This window comes from Mustela nigripes, chromosome 3, assembly GCF_022355385.1.
Source record: "Mustela nigripes isolate SB6536 chromosome 3, MUSNIG.SB6536, whole genome shotgun sequence".
Taxonomy (NCBI): domain Eukaryota; kingdom Metazoa; phylum Chordata; class Mammalia; order Carnivora; family Mustelidae; genus Mustela; species Mustela nigripes.
Window position 1 is genome coordinate 167,888,364 of NC_081559.1, and position 5,888 is coordinate 167,894,251.

General features: G+C 37.9%; 1 pseudogene; it reads left to right on the plus strand.

Moving 5' to 3' along the window:
- Positions 1-1,835: 1,835 nt before the first annotated feature.
- On the plus strand, positions 1,836-1,908 carry LOC132014640 (small nucleolar RNA U3; annotated as a pseudogene).
- Positions 1,909-5,888: the final 3,980 nt, after the last annotated feature.

A 5,888-nucleotide genomic window follows, 5' to 3' on the forward strand; every position in this document is an offset into this window, starting at 1 on the left:
ATTTTTATCCCCAGGGGTACAGGTCTGTGAATCACCAGGTTTACACACTTCACAGCACTCACCAAAGCACATACCCTCCCCAATGTCCATAATCCCACCCCCTTCTCCCAAACCCCCTCCCTCCCAGCAACCCTCAGTTTGTTTTGTGAGATTAAGAGTCACTTATGTTTTGTCTCCCTCCCAATCCCATCTTCTTCATCATATATTTTTTTAAAGATTTTACTTATTTATTTGAAAGACAGAGATCACAAGTAGGCAGAGAGGCAGGCAGAGAGAGAGGGGGAAGCAGGCTCCCTGCTGAGTGGAGAGCCTGATGTGGGGCTCGAACCCAGAACCCTGGGATCACGACTTGAGCCGAAGGCAGAGGCTTTAACCCTCTGAGCCACCCAGGCGCCCCTAAATCCAATTTTTTTCCTTAATATAAAATATATTCCTACAGCTTAAATGTTGCAGGGAAAAATATTCTTACTGGTATTTTTCAGTCTTATGACCATCATGACCATTGTTCATACATGGACCCCTAATTCTGTTTATTAATTTCATTTCCTTGTTTTCTAGAAAAAAATCATCATATATATATTTTTTTATATTTTTTATTTTTTATAAACATATATTTTTATCCCCAGGGGTACAGGTCTGTGAATCACCAGGTTTACACACTTCACAGCACTCACCAAAGCACATACCGTCCCCAATGTCCATAATCCCACCCCCTTCTCCCAAACCCCCTCCCCCCAGCAACCCTCAGTTTGTTTTGTGAGATTAAGAGTCACTTATGGTTTGTCTCCCTCCCAAAAGATTTTATTTATTTATTTGACAGAGAAAGAAATCACAAGTAGGCAGAGCAGCAGGCAGAAAAAGAAGGGGAAGCAGGCTCCCCACCAAGCGGAGAGCCCAATGCAGGGCTTAATTCCAGGACTCTGGGATCATGACCTGAGCCGAAGGTCAGGTCACCTGAGCCACCCAAGTGCCCCTTATTTTCTTTTTATATGTAGGTTTCTTTCCTATTTTATTTGCAATTTTTCTTCCTCCCTGTCTCTCTCCCCCCAGTCTTTTCTTATCTCTCTCTTCCTCTCTCTCCTTCTCTTCTCTTTGGGATGGCTATTGAAGAAAGATACTAATTGGTTTTTCCTACAGAAACCCTACTCCCCCTATTCTGCTTACATTTCCATGGTACCATTTAACATGGTCCTCCATCCCTTTAATTTCTTACTAATTAGTAGTTAGATATTGATAGATTTGGGCTTGATATTTTTTATTGAGAGTTCTTCATAGGTATAATTCTCTGAATATGTACATAATGTCTGTCTGTCTCACTCTCAGTGATGTTAGTAGTCATTGAGGATTACTGTTTATAGAAATTAATTTATTAGGGATTATAAAATAGTGAAAATGTCATCATTTCTTTATTTTTTAGTAGATGGAAGATTTTCCTAAAGTAAACTTTCTCAATATCAATTATCTGCTTTCCCTGATGTATAGTCCATTATCAAGAAAATGATGATCAGTGAAGTTTATTAATTATTGAATTTACAAATTTGAATATATTGGATTTGTGTCAATCCATTGTGGTTAATACCTGTATTGATGTTCAAAGGCCCAAGTCAATAGGCCAAGTTGACACCTGAGTCTCTTTGACAAGACCATAGTAGCCTTTGATAATTTCTTGGCTTTCTGGCTGACAAAATGCTCATCAGTAAATTTCCTGATTCAGAACTGGAATCAACCATCTGTCCAATGAGTACTGGTTCCTTTTGGTGGGAAATGATATTTTTCTCTTGTTGGTTACCTTTTGTCAGGTTTGTGTTCCTTATTTAAAAAATTATGATAATAACAAGATCATACTTTCAGGGATCATTTCTATAGTTTGTTACTAAAAATATTAATAGATTTTATTTTTCAGAGTGGTTTCAGATTCACAGCAAAATTGAACAGAAGGTACAGAGATTCTGTACATATATCCTCTGTGCCCTCAAACATACAGCCTTTCCTACTATCAAAATTCTGCACCTTAGTACATTTATTATTATCAGTGAACCTATGTGGACACATTATTGCCACTCCAAGTCCATAGCTTACATTAGGGTTCACTATTGGGATGTTCTTTGGGTTTTAGAAAATGTATGCTGACATGTATGCCCTAATATAATATGATACAGAGTGGTGTCACTGCCCTAAAAATCCCGTGTGTTCCACCTGTTCTCCCCTCCTTCCTCCCTAATTGCTAAAAACCACTGATTCTTTTACTGTCTCCATAGTTTTTTTCCCCCCAGAATACCATATAGTTGGAATCATACAGTATGTAGGTTTTTCTCCTTTCACTTAATTATATGCATTTAAGTTTCTTCCATGTCTTTCTATGGCTTTATAGTTCATTTCCATTTGGGCTGCTAAAACAAACACCTCAGATGGGGTGGCTTATAAACAACAGCAATTTATTTCTCAGAGTTCTGGAGGATGGAAGTCCAAAACTGGATGCCAGCATGGTTGGGTTCTGGTGAAGACCCTCTTCTGGGTTGCAGATTGCTGACTTCTCAATGTAACCTCACATGAAAGGGGCAAGGGAGCTTTCTCTGGCCTCTAAGGGCTGCAAAGTATTCCATTGTATTGATACAGCAAGGTTTTATTTAATCCGTTCTCTATTAATAAATATTGGGGTTGTTCACAATCTTTATTATTACAAATAACATTTCTTCTTCTTTTTTTTTTTTAAAGATTTTATTTATTTATTTGAGATAGAGAGAGAGTGTGCCCATGCATTGGTGGGGGGTGGGGAGCATAGGGAGAAGGAGAAGCAGGCTCCTCACTGAGCAGGGAGCAGGTTGGAGGGCTCAATCCCAGGACTCCGAGATCATCACCTGAAACAAGGAGATGCTTATCCTACTGAACCACCCAGGCATCCCTACAAATAATATTTCAGTGAATTCCTGTGAAGCTATCTTTTTGTTTTTTTTCAACATAGCTTTGTAGTAGATTTCTAGAAGTCGGATTGCTAAATCAAAGCATAAGTGCTTGGGTAATTCTGCTATATATTGACAAACTCCACTCACTGCAGAAGTTAGAAATATTTTGTATTTCCTTAACAACATATTAATATGCTATTTCTTCATGGCCTTTTCAACAGAAAAGTTGAAATACTTTAAATTGCTTTTGTGTTGCAGACTTTTGGATGTTTCCCAATCTGATAAGAAAGAAATAATAACTCGGTGAAGTTTTAAATTACACTTCTATTGTTATGAATGTAATTGAAAACTTTTCTTATGTTTAACAGCCATTTTCATTTTTTCCCTATGAATTCTGTTCATATATCTAGACCATTTTTCTATAGGATTGCCTTTTTTCTTTAGTTTTAGGAGCTTCTATATATATTAGAGATACGAACCATTTATGTATAACATATACTTTTTCTTAGCCAGTCATTTGCTTTTTTATTTAGCTGTATTTATTTTCACATTTTTATCTACTCAAACTCATCATTTTCATTGCTCCTGGAGTCATAGTTTCCCCACTTTAAGGTTATAGAATAATTCAGTTGTGTTTCTTTTAAATACTCTTATAAATCACCAAATTAACCCAGTTTGGTGGGTTGTAGCCAGCAATTTTTTATTTTTATTTGTATGCATGTATGTATGCATGTATGTATTTTAAAAGATTTTATTTATGTATTTGAGAGACAGAGAGAGAACAAGAGAGAGAGAGCAAGAGAAAGAGAGAGAACATGAGGGTCGAGAGGGCAGAGGGCGAAGCAAATTCCCTTCTGAGCATGGAGCCCAATGCAGGGCTCAATCCCAGGCCTCTGAGATCATGACCTGAGCTAAAAGCAAACCTTTAACGGACTGAGCCACCCAGGCACCACAAAACCAGCAATATTTTAAAATAAGAATTAAATGGAATAGAAAAACACATATTAAGTGCACATAATAGAAAGTATTGAAAGAGCCTGTAAGTTGTCATTCCTATCCTCACAGCAAGAAAAAGCTGAACAAACTGAAAGTCATCGATTTTTAGAGACTTATTAGAAAACTGAGGTCAGGGGCACCTAGGTGGCTCAGCGGGTTAAGCCGCTGCCTTCGGCTCAGGTCATGATCTCAGGGTCCTGGGATCGAGCCGCACATTGGGCTCTCTGCTCAGTGGGGAGCCTGCTTCCTCCTCTCTGTCTATCTCTCTGCCTGCTTGTGATCTCTCTGTCAAATAAATAAAATCTTAAAAAAAAAAAAAAAAAAAACTGAGGTAAAGGACAAAGTGTTACTACCCAAAACAGAGAGACAGACAGGAAGATAGAGACAATTACAGGATACCAGGAGTAGAAGTGCGGGAGAAGCAGCCAGTAGCAGAACCTCTCTATCTGTAAGAATACTTTGAACTGTAACGGATGAATTACTAAATAGCTCCACGTAGAATAGCTTAGGAGTTAAAAACTCCACGGGGACCCAGTTTTAATGGGACTCTCCCATTTCTAGAGTTTTCCCATTTCTACAGTTTTACCTGTTCTTGCTGAGAAGATGGGAGACAAATCCCCTAGTACTTCTAGACAGAGAAGGGGAAAAGAAACCATATTTTGAACATATTTTGAAATATGTTCTTAGCAAGGTCTACCCTCAAGGGAAACTGTTTTACCAGAGCCTAACTGACTGGGGTTTTAGTAAACCTAACTGGCCTGAGGGAAGGGAAATACCCAGCTTAGACTCACTAAAAAACTGAGACCCACTAAGAAACCAAGACCTAATCACAGGCCCGTAGCATACTTTCCCCTCACCCTACACCTTGCTGCATATCAGTAGGGCTCCTGTATAATATCATGCGATTGAAGCTAAAAGAACTAAAAGCCTCAGATGCTATTGAAGGAGTCTCTATGAAAACCCAAAGACTACAGGGGAGACAAAAGCAATGACAATAAAGGAAATTTATACCTTCTGACACCACAGTTACAGTAAACAGTAAACACTATCTACGCCATATAAACATTAAGCATGTATTGCTTTGTAACAATTTGTATGTGTAACATTTATCAATATAGACATAGTTATGAATGTGTATATAGATTGCAGTCTAAGATGTATTTCTTACATCTTAGTTATGAATGTGTATATAGATTGCAGTCTAAGATGTATTTCTTACTATGAACTGTAGCCAAAAAAGTTGAATTAGCATAGGGAATCTCTTGACTTTGCTCTCTACAAAACGAAACAATACTAGTACCTATACACTCATAAGCCATTCAAGTACCATTAAAAGTTTCTCCCATTTCAGGCAGCAACAGCTCAGTGAAGACATGAACAATGTATATTCATGAAAGAAGTTTTCTTATTTTCATGAAAACAGTTGGGATTGCAGAGATCGGTACTTCTCAAGCAGAACTTAAACTTTTCAAGTCAGCATAGGTTCTTGTGTTCTAGCCATGCTTCTCCCTTAGTTGTGATATCCAGTGAGCTAGCAAAAGATGCCAAAGAAGCTAGAGGCCCTTGTGATCTTGACAGACCTGCTTACTTTCATCTTACTTGTGCTAGCCATAGTCTTCCTTTATAATGGTATTGTCTGAAGCATGCAGAAGTTTTCAAGTATAAATATGCATATAACTTGTACTACCTGTAGTAGCAAGCCTCTTAGTAATTTACTCTCTTTAACATACTGCTATATTCTCTTTCCTGCATCCTACATCTTTGTTCTTGCTCTTAGAACTCACCTAAATGAATATCGTGCACCTGTAAGGCCAAACTTCTCTTAAGTCTAACTCCTCTATGAAATTGAAAAGATTCCCCTGTAGACTGTCCTTCCTTCCTTTCTTTCCTTCCTTCCTTCCATCAATCAGTCCTATTTATAAAAAGAGAGAAAGGAAGATACTCTTTTTTTAAGAGTTCAGCTTTTTATTGAACATGTTCAGAAGAGGT